Source organism: Bufo bufo, chromosome 7, assembly GCF_905171765.1.
Source record: "Bufo bufo chromosome 7, aBufBuf1.1, whole genome shotgun sequence".
NCBI classification, from domain to species: domain Eukaryota; kingdom Metazoa; phylum Chordata; class Amphibia; order Anura; family Bufonidae; genus Bufo; species Bufo bufo.
In genome coordinates this window covers 69,637,403-69,655,922 of record NC_053395.1, presented here as the reverse complement: position 1 = coordinate 69,655,922, position 18,520 = coordinate 69,637,403, and positions in this window count along the sequence as shown.

Here is an 18,520-nt window from a genome sequence, read left to right as displayed (position 1 = left end):
TCACTAAGTTATAGTAGGCGGAGATACCAGTCTCTAAGTTATGGTAGGCGGAGTCTGCCCTAGCGCTGGCCAATCGCAGCGCAGAGCTCACAGCCTGGGAGGTTATTTTCTCCCAGGCTGTGAGCTCTGCAATGCGATTGGCCAGCGCTAGGGCAGACTCCGCCTACCATAACTTAGGGAACGGAGATACCGGAGGACATAGCAGGAGAACAGATAGAATGGAAAAAGGGAGAATAAGTTGTTGAGTGTGTGAAGTGTATTGGGGTGTGTATTTGGGATTGCCATTAGAGATGAGCGAAGTTCTTAAAAATTCAAATTATCTTCTTTGATGAATTTTACAAAAAAAATTGCTTTGTGATTATTTACTTTGGAAGCGGAGAAGGAAATGCGGGGGGGAAAGGAAAGGGGGAGGGCAGGATTAGTGGTTGGATGGCACCAAAAGGGTGTGTGAAAATGTAAAATGTTCTTATGCATGAAGAAAGGACGATAATATTTATAATGATGATGATAGTAATAAAATTTATGAATGAATGTCAAAATATAAATATTCCAGGGATGTGTTTAAAAATAATTGCATTTCAAGACTTTCCATATGGTTCTAAACATTGTAATTTAAAAATCCAGAACATCTCCCTTTTTTAAGGGATTAGAAGCAGTCAGGGCAATTTTCTGACATTTTCTCAATTGGTGTTATAGAGAAATTAGTAGGGTTCTTTTCATTAGTTGATAGAAAGTGTGATAAAAAACTATGTTTAGTGAAGTCACGCACTATGTTCCACCGGTGCTTGTGTATTCTTTCTCGGAGGCTTTGGATGGTTCCGCCAACATATTGGAGTTCATCTTGCACAACACAAATAGATGAGCATGCCTAACATACCCTTCTGAGGGATACATCTGTACTTATTTACCCTATGAGTGCCACGTCTCTTCCTGGGGAAACAAGGAAATGCCTATTTGCATCATAATAGAAAGTGGTGCTTCTTGTCAGATTGTGAAAATGAAGTGCTCTAATTGGAAAAAGATAATATTCTGATCATAGTTCTTTTTTTTTTTTTATCTGTAGAGAGCTATTTCCTTCCATAAAACCACAGTTTAAAGTACATGTCTGTAATAATTTTTTACAAAGACAATTATGACATGTACATGGTATAATTTTATATGTATTTTTGATCAGGTCACAAATACAATACTATACAGACAATCTTAAAAACCATCAGCATTATAATACCTTAACTATAAATTTTCACAAATAATAAACAATATTTTCCAATTTTATAATAATTTTTATGATCCATTTAAATTGTTTTGGATCATAATAATCTGTACATGTGGACACACCTTTCATTCTTCAATATTTGCATCTATTCTTGGATAATACCTGATAATAACTTCCTGAACTATAGGAACCTGGCACAGCCCCTAAACAGTGGACAGAGTTTTATGCTTCTGCCTCTGTCCATTGTGAACAGCTGATTGGAGGGGATGCCAGGTGTTGGATCCCCAACAATCTGATAGGCCATCAATATCTAGAACCCAGGCAATCCCTTTAATAAAAATTGATTTAAAACTCCCACAGCCCACCAAAAAATAATTGATGTACATGTAATTATTGCACTATACCTGGGGTCTGTGGTCCTCCAAATCCATATGGTGGTGGGACTGGATGAGCACCTAAAAATACAAATATGAAGCCTTTAGAAAGCGAAGATTAGAAGCCAAAGTTACACTTTGTTAAATATTTTATTATTATACTAGACAATAAGCCCGTTACAATAACGGGCGCTAGAACAGTATTGCTGGCACTGTGATGATCACACTGTTATGGGGGTATCTGTGAATGGTACTGTTATGGGGGGATCTGTGAATGGTACTGTTATGGGGGGATCTGTGGATGGCACTGTTATGGGGGATCTGTGGATGGCACTGTTATGGGGGGATCTGTGGATGACACTGTTATGGGGGATCTGTGGATGGAACACTGTTATGGGGGTATCTGTGAATGGTACTGTTATGGGGGGATCTGTGGATGGCACTGTTATGGGGGATCTGTGGATGGCACTGTTATGGGGGATCTGTGGATGGCACTGTTATGGGAGATCTGTGGATGGCACACTGTTATGGGGGTATCTGTGAATGGTACTGTTATGGTGGGATCTGTGAATGGCACTGTTATGGGGAATCTGTGGATGGCACTGTTATGGGGGATCTGTGGATGGCACTGTTATGGGGGATCTGTGGATGGCACTGTTATGGGGGATATTTGGATGACACTGTTATGGGGGTATCTGTGAATGGTACTGTTATGGGGGATCTGTGGATGGCACTGTTATGGGGGATCTGTGGATGACACTGTTATGGGGGTATCTGTGAATGGTACTGTTATGGGGGGATCTGTGGATGGCACTGTTATGGGGGATCTGTGGATGGCACTGTTATGGGGGATCTGTGGATGACACTGTTATGGGGGATCTGTGGATGGCACTGTTATGGGGGAATCTATGGATGGCACTGTTATGGGGGGATCTGTGGATGACATTGTTATGGGGGATCTGTGGATGACACTGTTATGGGGATCTGTGGATGACACTGTTATGGGGGATCTGTGGATGGCACTGTTATGGGGGGATCTGTGGATGGCACTGTTATGGGGGATCTGTGGATGGCACTGTTATGGGGGGATCTGTGGATGGCACTGTTATGGGGGATCTGTGGATGGCACTGTTATGGGGGTATCTGTGGATGGCACTGTTATGGGGGGATCTGTGGATGGCACTGTTATAGGGGATCTGTGGATGATACTGTTATGGGGGATCTGTGGATGGCACTGTTATGGGGCTAGTCTGTGGCTGACACTTATTGGGATCTGTGGCTGACTCTGTTATGGGGGTATCTGTGGATGACACTGTTATAAGGGTATCTGTCAATAGTACTGTTATGGGGGTATCTGTAAATGTCACTGTAATGGGGGGATCTGTGGATGGCACTGTTATGGGGGATCTGTGGATGACACTGTTATGGGGGATCTGTGGGTGACACTGTTATGGGGGGATCTGTGAATGACACTGTTATGGGGGATCTGTGGATGACACTGTTATGGGGGATCTGTGGGTGACACTGTTATGGGGGATCTGTGGAGGGCACTGTTATGGGGGATCTGTGGATGGCACTGTTATGGGGAATATGTGGATGGTACTGTTATGGGGGGGATCTGTGGATGGCACTGTTATGGGGGGATCTGTGGATGGCACTGTTATGGGGGGATCTGTGGATTGCACTGTTATGGGGGAATCTGTGGATGACACTGTTATGGGGATCTGAGGATGACACTGTTATGGTTGATCTGTGGATGACACTGTTATGGGGGATCTGTGGATGAGACTGTTATGGAAGATCTGTGGATGGCACTGTTATAGGGGGATCTGTGGATAGCACTGTTATGGGGGATCTGTGGATGGCACTGTTATGGGGGGATCTGTGGATGGCACTGTTATGGGGGGATCTGTGGATGGCACTGTTATAGGGGATCTGTGGATGATACTGTTATGGGGGATCTGTGAATGGCACTGTTATGGGGGGGATCTGTGGATGACACTGTTATGGGGGGATCTGTGGATGACACTGCTATACGGTATCTGTGGATGACACTGTTATGGGGGATCTGTGGATGGCACTGGTATGGGGGGATCTGTGGATGACAGTGTTATAGGGGATCTGTGGCTGACACTGTTATGGTTGATCTGTGGATGGCACTTTTATGGGGGATCTGTGGATGGCACTCTTATGGGGGCGCTGTGGCTGACACTTATGGGGCTGGTCTGTGGCTGACACTTATTGGGGTCTGTGGCTGACACTGTTATGGGGGTATCTGTTGCTGACACTGTTATGGGGCTGTTCTGTGGCTGACACTTATTAGGGTCTGTGGCTGACACTGTTATGGGGGTATCTGTGGATGACACTGTTATGGGGGTATCTGTGAATGGTACTGTTATGGGGGATCTGTGGATGGCACTGTTATGGGGGGATCTGTGGATGGCACTGTTATGGGGATCTGTGGATGACACTGTTATGGAGGATCTGTGGATGGCACTGTTATGGGGGATCGGTGGATAACACTGTTATGGGGGATCTGTGGATGGCACTGTTATGGAGGATCTGTGGATAACACTGTTATGGGGGATCTGTGGATGACACTGTTATGGGGGGATCTGTGGATGGCACTGTTATGGGGGATCTGTGGATAGCACTGTTATGGGGGATCTGTGGATGGCACTGTTATGGGGGGATCTGTGGATGGCACTGTTATGGGGGGATCTGTGGATGGCACTGTTATAGGGGATCTGTGGATGATACTGTTATGAGGGATCTGTGGATGGCACTGTTATGGGGGGATCAGTGGATGGCACTGTTATGGGGGATCTGTGGATAACACTGTTATGGGGGATCTGTGGATGACACTGTTATGGGGGGATCTGTGGATGGCACTGTTATGGGGGGATCTGTGGATAGCACTGTTATGGGGGATCTGTGGATGGCACTGTTAAGGGGGGATCTGTGGATGGCACTGTTATAGGGGATCTGTGGATGATACTGTTATGGGGGATCTGTGGATGGCACTGTTATGGGGGGATCAGTGGATGGTACTGTTATGGGGGGGACTGTGGATGACAGTGTTATAGGGGATCTGTGGATGACACTGGTTTGGGGGGATCTGTAGATGACAGTGTTATAGGGGATCTGTGGATGATACTGTTATGGGGGATCTGTGGATGGCACTGGTATGGGGGGATCTGTGAATGACACTGTTATGGGGGATCTGTGGATGACACTGTTATGGGGGATCTGTGGATGGCACTTTTATGAGGGAACTGTGGATGGCACTCTTATGGGGGCACTGTGGCTGACAGTGTTATGGGGCTTGTCTGTGGGTGACACTTATTGGGGTCTGTGACTGACACTGTTATGGGGGTATCTGTGGCTGACACTGTTATGGGGTATCTGTGGGTGACACTGTTATGGGGGTTTCTGTGAATGGCACTGTTATGGGGGATCTGTGGATGGCACTGTTATGGGGGGGATCTGTGGATGGCATTGTTATTGGGGATCTGTGGATGGCACTGTTATGGGGGATCTGTGGATGCCACTGTTATGGGAGGGATCTGTGAATGGCACTGTTATGGGGGGATCTGTGGATGGCACTGTTATGGGGGGGATATGTGGATGACACTGTTATGGGGGATCTGTGGATGGAACTGTTATGTGGGATCAGTGGATGACACTGTTATGGGGGTTCTGTGGATGGCACTGTTATGGGGGATCTGTGGATGACACTGTTATGGGGGATCTGTGGATGACACTGTTATGGGGGATCTGTGAATGGCACTGTTATGGGGGGATCTGTGGATGGCACTGTTATGGGGGATCTGTGGATGGCACTGTTATAAGGGATCTGTGGATGGCACTGTTATAGGGGATCATTGGATGATACTGTTATGCGGGATCTGTGGATGACACTGTTATGGGGATCTGTGAATGACACTGTTATGGGTGATCTGTGGATGACACTGTTATGGGGGATCTGTGGATGGCACTGTTATGGGGGATCGGTGGATGGAACTGTTATGGGGGATCTGTGGATGACACTGTTATGAGGGGATCTGTGGATGGCACTGTTATGGGGGGATCTGTGGATGGCACTGTTATAGGGGATCTGTAGATGATACTGTTATGGGAGATCTGTGGATGGCACTGTTATGGGGGGGAACTGTGGATGACAGTGTTATAGGGGATCTGTGGATGACACTGTTATGGGGGGATCTGTGGATGACAGTGTTATAGGGGTTCTGTGGATGACACTGTTAAGGGGGATCTGTGGATGGCACTGGTATGGGGGGATCTGTGGATGGCACTGTTATGGGGGATCTGTGGATGACACTGTTATGGGGGATCTGTGGATAGCAATTTTATGGGGATCTGTGGATGGCACTCTTATGGGGGCACTGTGGCTAACACTGTTATGGGGCTGGTCTGTGGCTGACACTTATTGGAGTCTGTGGCTGACACTGTTATGGGGGTATCTGGGGCTGACACTGTTATGGGGTATCTGTGGATGACACTGTTATGGGGGATCTGTGGATGGCACTGTTATGGGGGATCTGTGCAGGGCACTGTTATAGGGGATCTGTGAAAGACACTGTTATGGTTGATCTGTGGATGACACTGTTATGGGGGATCTGTGGATGACACTGTTATGGGGGATCTGTGGATGGCACTGTTATGGGGGATCTGTGGATGGCACTGTTATGGGGGATCTGTGGATGGCACTGTTATAGGGGATCTGTGGATGATACTGTTATGGGGAACTGTGGATGGCACTGTTATGGGGGGATCTGTGGATAGCATTGTTATAGGGGGATCTGTGGATGACACTGTTATGGGGGTGATCTGTGGATGGCACTGTTATGGGGGATCTGTGGATGGCACTGTTATGGGGGATCTGTGGATGACACTGTTATGGGGGTGATCTGTGGATGGCACTGTTATGGGGGATCTGTGGATGGCACTGTTATGGGGGATCTGTGGATGGCACTGTTATGGGGGGGATCTGTGGATGGCACTGTTATAAGGGATCTGTGGATGATACAGTTATGGGGGATTTGTGGATGGCACTGTTATAGGGGGATCTGTGGATTGCACTGTTATGGGGGGAACTGTGGATGACAGTGTTATAGGGGATCTGTGGATGACACTGTTATGGGGGGATCTGTGGATGGCACTGTTATGGGGGATCTGTGCATGGCACTGTTATGGGGGATCTGTGAAAGACACTGTTATGGTTGATCTGTGGATGACACTGTTATGGGGGATCTGTGGATGACACTGTTATGGGGGATCTGTGGATGCCACTGTTATGGGGGATCTGTGGATGACAGTGTTATAGGGGATCTGTGGATGACACTGTTATGGGGGGTCTGTGGATGGCATTGGTATGGGGGGATCTGTGGATGGCACTGTTATGGGGGATCTGTGGATGGCACTGTTATGGGGGATCTGTGGATGGCACTGTTATAGGGGATCTTTGGATGATACTGTTATGGGGGATCTGTGAATGACACTGTTATGGAGATCTGTGGATGGCACTGTTATGGGAGATCTGTGGATGGCACTGTTATGGGGGATCTGTGGATTGCACTGTTATGGGAGATCTGTTGATGACACTGTTATTGTTGATCTGTGGATGACACTGTTATGGGGGATCTGTGGATGACACTGTTATGGGAGGATCTGTGGATGGCACTGTTATGGGGGATCTTTGGATGCAACTGTTATGGGGGATCTGTGGATGACAGTGTTATAGGGGATCTGTGGCTGACACTGTTATGGGGGATCTGTGGATGGCACTGTTATGGGGGATCTGTGGATGTCAGTGTTATAGGGTATCTGTGGATGACACTTATGGGGGATCTGTGAATGGCACTGGTATGGGGGGATCTGTGGATGGCACTGTTATGGGGGATCTGTGGATGGCACTGGTATGGGGGATCTGTGAATGGTACTGTTATGGGGGATCTGTAGATTGCATTGTTATGGGGGATCTGTGGATGGCACTGTTATGTGGGGTCTGTGGATGACACTGTTATGGGGGATCTGTGGATGACACTGTTATGGGGGGATCTGTGGATGGCACTGTTATGGGGGGATCTGTGCATGGCACTGTTATGGGGGATCTGTGGATGACACTGTTATTGTTGATCTGTGGATGACACTGTTATGGGGGATCTGTGGATGACACTGTTATGGGAGGATCTGTGGATGGGACTGTTATGGGGGATCTGTGGATGGCACTGTTATGGGGGATCTGTGGATTGCACTGTTATGGGGGATCTGTGGATGGCACTGTTATGGGGGGATCTGTGGATGGCACTGTTATAGGGGATCTGTGAATGATACTGTTATGGGGGATCTGTGGATGACACTGTTATGGGGGGATCTGTGAATGGCACTGTTATGGGGGGATCTGTGGATGGCACTGTTATGGGGGATCTGTGGATGGCACTGTTATGGGGGATCTGTGGATGGCACTGTTATGGGGGATCTGTGGATGGCACTGTTATAGGGGATCTTTGGATGATACTGTTATGGGGGATCTGTGAATGACACTGTTATGGGGATCTGTGGATGACACTGTTATGGGTGATCTGTGGATGACACTGTTATGGAGGATCTGTGGATGGCACTGTTATGGGGGATCTGTGGATGGAACTGTTATGGGGGATCTGTGGATGGAACTGTTATGGGGGATCTGTGGATGGCACTGTTATGGGGGGATCTGTGGATGGCACTGTTATGGGGGGATCTGTGGATGGCACTGTTATAGGGGATCTGTAGATGATACTGTTATGGGGGATCTGTGGATGACACTGTTATGGGGGAATCTGTGGATGGCACTGTTATGGGGGGAACTGTGGATGACAGTGTTATAGGGGATCTGTGGATGACACTGTTATGGGGGGATCTATGGATGACATTGTTATAGGGGATCTGTGGATGACACTGTTATGGGGGATCTGTGGATAGCAATTTTATGGGGATCTGTGGATGGCACTCTTATGGGGGCACTGTGGCTGGCACTGTTATGGGGCTGGTCTGTGGCTGACACTTATTGGGGTCTGTGGCTGACACTGTTATGGGGGTATCTGGGGCTGACACTGTTATGGGGTATCTGTGGATGACACTGTTATGGGGGGATCTGTGGATGGCACTGTTATGGGGGATCTGTGCATGGCACTGTTATGGGGGATCTGTGAAAGACACTGTTATGGTTGATCTGTGGATGACACTGTTATGGGGGATCTGTGGATTACACTGTTATGGGGGGATCTGTGGATGACACTGTTATGGGGGATCTGTGGATGACACTGTTATGGGGGATCTGTGGATGACACTGTTATGGGGATCTGTGGATGACACTGTTATGGAAGATCTGTGGATGGCACTGTTATGGGGGATCTGTGGATGCCACTGTTATGGGGGAATCTGTGGATGGCACTGTTATAAGGGATCTGTGGTTGATACAGTTATGGGGGATTTGTGGGTGGCACTGTTATTGGGGGATCTGTGGATGGTACTGTTATGGGGGGAAACTGTGGATGACAGTGTTATAGGGGATCTGTGGATGACACTGTTATGGGGATCTGTGGATGACACTGTTATGGGGATCTGTGGATGACACTGTTATGGGGGATCTGTGGATGACAGTGTGATAGGGGATCTGTGGCTGACACTGTTATGGGGGATCTGTGGATGGCACTGTTATGGGGGATCTGTGGATGACAGTGTTATAGGGTATCTGTGGTTGACACTTATGGGGGATCTGTGGATGGCACTGGTATTGGGGGATCTGTGGATGGCACTGTTATGGGGGATCTGTGGATGACACTGTTATGGGGGATCTGTGGATGGCACTTTTATGGGGGATCTGTGGAAGGCACTCTTATGGGGGTACTGTGGCTGACACTGTTATGGGGCTGGTCTGTGGCTGACACTTATTGGGGTCTGTGGCTGACACTATTATGGGGGTATCTGTGGCTGACACTGTTATGGGGTATCTGTGGATGACACTGTTATGGGGGTATCTGTGAATGGTACTGTTATGGGGGATCTGTGGATGGCATTGTTATGGGGGATCTGTGGATGGCACTGTTATTTGGGGTCTGTGGATGACACTGTTATGGGGGATCTGTGGATGGCACTGTTATGGGGGGATCTGTGGATGGCACTGTTATGGGGGGATCTGTGCATGGCACTGTTATGGGGGATCTGTGGATGACACTGTTATGGTTGATCTGTGGATGACACTGTTATGGGGGATCTGTGGATGACACTGTTATGGGGGATCTGTGGATGGCACTGTTATGGGGGATCTGTGGATTGCACTGTTATAGGGGATCTGTGGATGGCACTGTTATGGGGGGGATCTGTGGATGGCACTGTTATAGGGGATCTGTGGATGATACTGTTATGGGGGATCTGTGGATGGCACTGTTATGGGGGATCTGTGGATGACACTGTTATGGGGGATCTGTGGATGACACTGTTATGGGGGATATGTGGATGGCACTGTTATGGGGGATCTGTGGATGGCACTGTTATGGGGGGATCTGTGGATGGCACTGTTATAGGTGATCTGTGGATGATACTGTTATGGGGGATTTGTGGTTTGCACTGTTATGGGGTGATCTGTGGATGGCACTGTTATGGGGGGGAACTGTGGATGACAGTGTTATAGGGGATCTGTGGATGACACTGTTATGGGGGATCTGTGGATGGCACTGGTATGTGGGGATCTGTGGATGGCACTGTTATGGGGGATCTGTGGATGACACTGTTATGGGGGATCTGTGGATGACAGTGTTATAGGGGATCTGTGGATGACACTGTTATGGGGGATCTGTGGATGGCACTGGTATGTGGGGATCTGTGGAGGACACTGTTGTGAGGGATCTGTGGATGACACTGTTATGGGGGGATCTGTGGATGACAGTGTTATAGGGGATCTGTGGATGACACTGTTATGGGGGATCTGTGGATGGCACTGGTATGTGGGGATCTGTGGATGGCACTGTTATGGGGGATCTGTGGATGACACTGTTATGGTGGATCTGTGGATGGCACTGTTATGGGGGATCTGTGGATGACAGTGTTATAGGGGATATGTGGATGACACTGTTATGTGGGATCTGTGGATGGCACTGGTATGTGGGGATCTGTGGATGGCACTGTTATGGGGGATCTGTGGATGACACTGTTATGGGGGATCTGTGGATGACAGTGTTATAGGGGATCTGTGGCTGACACTGTTATGGGGGATCTGTGGATGGCACTGTTATGGGGGATCTGTGGATGACAGTGTTATAGGGTATCTGTGGATGACACTTATGGGGGATCTGTGGATGGCACTGGTATGGGGGGATCTGTGGAAGGCACTGTTATGGGGGATCTGTGGATGACACTGTTACGGGGGATCTGTGGATGGCACTTTTATGGGGGATCTGTGGATGGCACTCTTATGGGGGTACTGTGGCTGACACTGTTATGGGGCTGGTCTGTGGCTGACACTTATTGTGGTCTGTTGCTGACACTGTTATGGGGGTATCTGTGAATGGTACTGTTATGGGGGATCTGTGGATGGCATTGTTATGGGGGGATCTGTGGATGGCACTGTTATGTGGGGTCTGTGGATGACACTGTTATGGGGGATCTGTGGATGGTACTGTTATGGGGGGATCTGTGGATGGCACTGTTATGGGGGGATCTGTGCATGGCACTGTTATGGGGGATCTGTGGATGACACTGTTATGGGGGATCTGTGGATGACACTGTTATGGGGGATCTGTGGATGACACTGTTATGGGAGGATCTGTGGATGGCACTGTTATGGGGGATCTGTGGATGACACTGTTATGGGAGGATCTGTGGATGGCACTGTTATGGGGGATCTGTGGATGGCACTGTTATGGGGGATCTGTGGATTGCACTGTTATGGGGGATCTGTGGATGGCACTGTTAAGGGGGGATCTGTGGATGGCACTGTTATAGGGGATCTGTGGATGACACTGTTATGGGGGGATCTGTGGATGGCACTGTTATGGGGGGATCTGTGGATAGCACTGTTATGGGGGATCTGTGGATGACACTGTTATGGGGGATCTGTGGATGACACTGTTATGGGGGATCTGTGGATGACACTGTTATGGGAGGATCTGTGGATGGCACTGTTATGGGGGATCTGTGGATGACACTGTTATGGGAGGATCTGTGGATGGCACTGTTATGGGGGATCTGTGGATGGCACTGTTATGGGGGATCTGTGGATTGCACTGTTATGGGGGATCTGTGGATGGCACTGTTAAGGGGGGATCTGTGGATGGCACTGTTATAGGGGATCTGTGGATGATACTGTTATGGGGGATCTGTGGATGGCACTGTTATGGGGGGATCAGTGGATGGTACTGTTATGGGGGGGACTGTGGATGACAGTGTTATAGGGGATCTGTGGATGACACTGGTTTGGGGGGATCTGTAGATGACAGTGTTATAGGGGATCTGTGGATGATACTGTTATGGGGGATCTGTGGATGGCACTGGTATGGGGGGATCTGTGAATGACACTGTTATGGGGGATCTGTGGATGACACTGTTATGGGGGATCTGTGGATGGCACTTTTATGAGGGAACTGTGGATGGCACTCTTATGGGGGCACTGTGGCTGACAGTGTTATGGGGCTTGTCTGTGGGTGACACTTATTGGGGTCTGTGACTGACACTGTTATGGGGGTATCTGTGGCTGACACTGTTATGGGGTATCTGTGGGTGACACTGTTATGGGGGTTTCTGTGAATGGCACTGTTATGGGGGATCTGTGGATGGCACTGTTATGGGGGGGATCTGTGGATGGCATTGTTATTGGGGATCTGTGGATGGCACTGTTATGGGGGATCTGTGGATGCCACTGTTATGGGAGGGATCTGTGAATGGCACTGTTATGGGGGGATCTGTGGATGGCACTGTTATGGGGGGGATATGTGGATGACACTGTTATGGGGGATCTGTGGATGGAACTGTTATGTGGGATCAGTGGATGACACTGTTATGGGGGTTCTGTGGATGGCACTGTTATGGGGGATCTGTGGATGACACTGTTATGGGGGATCTGTGGATGACACTGTTATGGGGGATCTGTGAATGGCACTGTTATGGGGGGATCTGTGGATGGCACTGTTATGGGGGATCTGTGGATGGCACTGTTATAAGGGATCTGTGGATGGCACTGTTATAGGGGATCATTGGATGATACTGTTATGCGGGATCTGTGGATGACACTGTTATGGGGATCTGTGAATGACACTGTTATGGGTGATCTGTGGATGACACTGTTATGGGGGATCTGTGGATGGCACTGTTATGGGGGATCGGTGGATGGAACTGTTATGGGGGATCTGTGGATGACACTGTTATGAGGGGATCTGTGGATGGCACTGTTATGGGGGGATCTGTGGATGGCACTGTTATAGGGGATCTGTAGATGATACTGTTATGGGAGATCTGTGGATGGCACTGTTATGGGGGGGAACTGTGGATGACAGTGTTATAGGGGATCTGTGGATGACACTGTTATGGGGGGATCTGTGGATGACAGTGTTATAGGGGTTCTGTGGATGACACTGTTAAGGGGGATCTGTGGATGGCACTGGTATGGGGGGATCTGTGGATGGCACTGTTATGGGGGATCTGTGGATGACACTGTTATGGGGGATCTGTGGATAGCAATTTTATGGGGATCTGTGGATGGCACTCTTATGGGGGCACTGTGGCTAACACTGTTATGGGGCTGGTCTGTGGCTGACACTTATTGGAGTCTGTGGCTGACACTGTTATGGGGGTATCTGGGGCTGACACTGTTATGGGGTATCTGTGGATGACACTGTTATGGGGGATCTGTGGATGGCACTGTTATGGGGGATCTGTGCAGGGCACTGTTATAGGGGATCTGTGAAAGACACTGTTATGGTTGATCTGTGGATGACACTGTTATGGGGGATCTGTGGATGACACTGTTATGGGGGATCTGTGGATGGCACTGTTATGGGGGATCTGTGGATGGCACTGTTATGGGGGATCTGTGGATGGCACTGTTATAGGGGATCTGTGGATGATACTGTTATGGGGAACTGTGGATGGCACTGTTATGGGGGGATCTGTGGATAGCATTGTTATAGGGGGATCTGTGGATGACACTGTTATGGGGGTGATCTGTGGATGGCACTGTTATGGGGGATCTGTGGATGGCACTGTTATGGGGGATCTGTGGATGACACTGTTATGGGGGTGATCTGTGGATGGCACTGTTATGGGGGATCTGTGGATGGCACTGTTATGGGGGATCTGTGGATGGCACTGTTATGGGGGGGATCTGTGGATGGCACTGTTATAAGGGATCTGTGGATGATACAGTTATGGGGGATTTGTGGATGGCACTGTTATAGGGGGATCTGTGGATTGCACTGTTATGGGGGGAACTGTGGATGACAGTGTTATAGGGGATCTGTGGATGACACTGTTATGGGGGGATCTGTGGATGGCACTGTTATGGGGGATCTGTGCATGGCACTGTTATGGGGGATCTGTGAAAGACACTGTTATGGTTGATCTGTGGATGACACTGTTATGGGGGATCTGTGGATGACACTGTTATGGGGGATCTGTGGATGCCACTGTTATGGGGGATCTGTGGATGACAGTGTTATAGGGGATCTGTGGATGACACTGTTATGGGGGGTCTGTGGATGGCATTGGTATGGGGGGATCTGTGGATGGCACTGTTATGGGGGATCTGTGGATGGCACTGTTATGGGGGATCTGTGGATGGCACTGTTATAGGGGATCTTTGGATGATACTGTTATGGGGGATCTGTGAATGACACTGTTATGGAGATCTGTGGATGGCACTGTTATGGGAGATCTGTGGATGGCACTGTTATGGGGGATCTGTGGATTGCACTGTTATGGGAGATCTGTTGATGACACTGTTATTGTTGATCTGTGGATGACACTGTTATGGGGGATCTGTGGATGACACTGTTATGGGAGGATCTGTGGATGGCACTGTTATGGGGGATCTTTGGATGCAACTGTTATGGGGGATCTGTGGATGACAGTGTTATAGGGGATCTGTGGCTGACACTGTTATGGGGGATCTGTGGATGGCACTGTTATGGGGGATCTGTGGATGTCAGTGTTATAGGGTATCTGTGGATGACACTTATGGGGGATCTGTGAATGGCACTGGTATGGGGGGATCTGTGGATGGCACTGTTATGGGGGATCTGTGGATGGCACTGGTATGGGGGATCTGTGAATGGTACTGTTATGGGGGATCTGTAGATTGCATTGTTATGGGGGATCTGTGGATGGCACTGTTATGTGGGGTCTGTGGATGACACTGTTATGGGGGATCTGTGGATGACACTGTTATGGGGGGATCTGTGGATGGCACTGTTATGGGGGGATCTGTGCATGGCACTGTTATGGGGGATCTGTGGATGACACTGTTATTGTTGATCTGTGGATGACACTGTTATGGGGGATCTGTGGATGACACTGTTATGGGAGGATCTGTGGATGGGACTGTTATGGGGGATCTGTGGATGGCACTGTTATGGGGGATCTGTGGATTGCACTGTTATGGGGGATCTGTGGATGGCACTGTTATGGGGGGATCTGTGGATGGCACTGTTATAGGGGATCTGTGAATGATACTGTTATGGGGGATCTGTGGATGACACTGTTATGGGGGGATCTGTGAATGGCACTGTTATGGGGGGATCTGTGGATGGCACTGTTATGGGGGATCTGTGGATGGCACTGTTATGGGGGATCTGTGGATGGCACTGTTATGGGGGATCTGTGGATGGCACTGTTATAGGGGATCTTTGGATGATACTGTTATGGGGGATCTGTGAATGACACTGTTATGGGGATCTGTGGATGACACTGTTATGGGTGATCTGTGGATGACACTGTTATGGAGGATCTGTGGATGGCACTGTTATGGGGGATCTGTGGATGGAACTGTTATGGGGGATCTGTGGATGGAACTGTTATGGGGGATCTGTGGATGGCACTGTTATGGGGGGATCTGTGGATGGCACTGTTATGGGGGGATCTGTGGATGGCACTGTTATAGGGGATCTGTAGATGATACTGTTATGGGGGATCTGTGGATGACACTGTTATGGGGGAATCTGTGGATGGCACTGTTATGGGGGGAACTGTGGATGACAGTGTTATAGGGGATCTGTGGATGACACTGTTATGGGGGGATCTATGGATGACATTGTTATAGGGGATCTGTGGATGACACTGTTATGGGGGATCTGTGGATAGCAATTTTATGGGGATCTGTGGATGGCACTCTTATGGGGGCACTGTGGCTGGCACTGTTATGGGGCTGGTCTGTGGCTGACACTTATTGGGGTCTGTGGCTGACACTGTTATGGGGGTATCTGGGGCTGACACTGTTATGGGGTATCTGTGGATGACACTGTTATGGGGGGATCTGTGGATGGCACTGTTATGGGGGATCTGTGCATGGCACTGTTATGGGGGATCTGTGAAAGACACTGTTATGGTTGATCTGTGGATGACACTGTTATGGGGGATCTGTGGATTACACTGTTATGGGGGGATCTGTGGATGACACTGTTATGGGGGATCTGTGGATGACACTGTTATGGGGGATCTGTGGATGACACTGTTATGGGGATCTGTAGATGACACTGTTATGGAAGATCTGTGGATGGCACTGTTATGGGGGATCTGTGGATGCCACTGTTATGGGGGAATCTGTGGATGGCACTGTTATAAGGGATCTGTGGTTGATACAGTTATGGGGGATTTGTGGGTGGCACTGTTATTGGGGGATCTGTGGATGGTACTGTTATGGGGGGAAACTGTGGATGACAGTGTTATAGGGGATCTGTGGATGACACTGTTATGGGGATCTGTGGATGACACTGTTATGGGGATCTGTGGATGACACTGTTATGGGGGATCTGTGGATGACAGTGTGATAGGGGATCTGTGGCTGACACTGTTATGGGGGATCTGTGGATGGCACTGTTATGGGGGATCTGTGGATGACAGTGTTATAGGGTATCTGTGGTTGACACTTATGGGGGATCTGTGGATGGCACTGGTATTGGGGGATCTGTGGATGGCACTGTTATGGGGGATCTGTGGATGACACTGTTATGGGGGATCTGTGGATGGCACTTTTATGGGGGATCTGTGGAAGGCACTCTTATGGGGGTACTGTGGCTGACACTGTTATGGGGCTGGTCTGTGGCTGACACTTATTGGGGTCTGTGGCTGACACTATTATGGGGGTATCTGTGGCTGACACTGTTATGGGGTATCTGTGGATGACACTGTTATGGGGGTATCTGTGAATGGTACTGTTATGGGGGATCTGTGGATGGCATTGTTATGGGGGATCTGTGGATGGCACTGTTATTTGGGGTCTGTGGATGACACTGTTATGGGGGATCTGTGGATGGCACTGTTATGGGGGGATCTGTGGATGGCACTGTTATGGGGGGATCTGTGCATGGCACTGTTATGGGGGATCTGTGGATGACACTGTTATGGTTGATCTGTGGATGACACTGTTATGGGGGATCTGTGGATGACACTGTTATGGGGGATCTGTGGATGGCACTGTTATGGGGGATCTGTGGTTTGCACAGTTATAGGGGATCTGTGGATGGCACTGTTATGGGGGGGATCTGTGGATGGCACTGTTATAGGGGATCTGTGGATGATACTGTTATGGGGGATCTGTGGATGGCACTGTTATGGGGGATCTGTGGATGACACTGTTATGGGGGATCTGTGGATGACACTGTTATGGGGGATATGTGGATGGCACTGTTATGGGGGATCTGTGGATGGCACTGTTATGGGGGGGATCTGTGGATGGCACTGTTATAGGTGATCTGTGGATGATACTGTTATGGGGGATTTGTGGTTTGCACTGTTATGGGGTGATCTGTGGATGGCACTGTTATGGGGGGGAACTGTGGATGACAGTGTTATAGGGGATCTGTGGATGACACTGTTATGGGGGATCTGTGGATGGCACTGGTATGTGGGGATCTGTGGATGGCACTGTTATGGGGGATCTGTGGATGACACTGTTATGGGGGATCTGTGGATGACAGTGTTATAGGGGATCTGTGGATGACACTGTTATGGGGGATCTGTGGATGGCACTGGTATGTGGGGATCTGTGGAGGACACTGTTGTGAGGGATCTGTGGATGACACTGTTATGGGGGGATCTGTGGATGACAGTGTTATAGGGGATCTGTGGATGACACTGTTATGGGGGATCTGTGGATGGCACTGGTATGTGGGGATCTGTGGATGGCACTGTTATGGGGGATCTGTGGATGACACTGTTATGGTGGATCTGTGGATGGCACTGTTATGGGGGATCTGTGGATGACAGTGTTATAGGGGATATGTGGATGACACTGTTATGTGGGATCTGTGGATGGCACTGGTATGTGGGGATCTGTGGATGGCACTGTTATGGGGGATCTGTGGATGACACTGTTATGGGGGATCTGTGGATGACAGTGTTATAGGGGATCTGTGGCTGACACTGTTATGGGGGATCTGTGGATGGCACTGTTATGGGGGATCTGTGGATGACAGTGTTATAGGGTATCTGTGGATGACACTTATGGGGGATCTGTGGATGGCACTGGTATGGGGGGATCTGTGGAAGGCACTGTTATGGGGGATCTGTGGATGACACTGTTACGGGGGATCTGTGGATGGCACTTTTATGGGGGATCTGTGGATGGCACTCTTATGGGGGTACTGTGGCTGACACTGTTATGGGGCTGGTCTGTGGCTGACACTTATTGTGGTCTGTTGCTGACACTGTTATGGGGGTA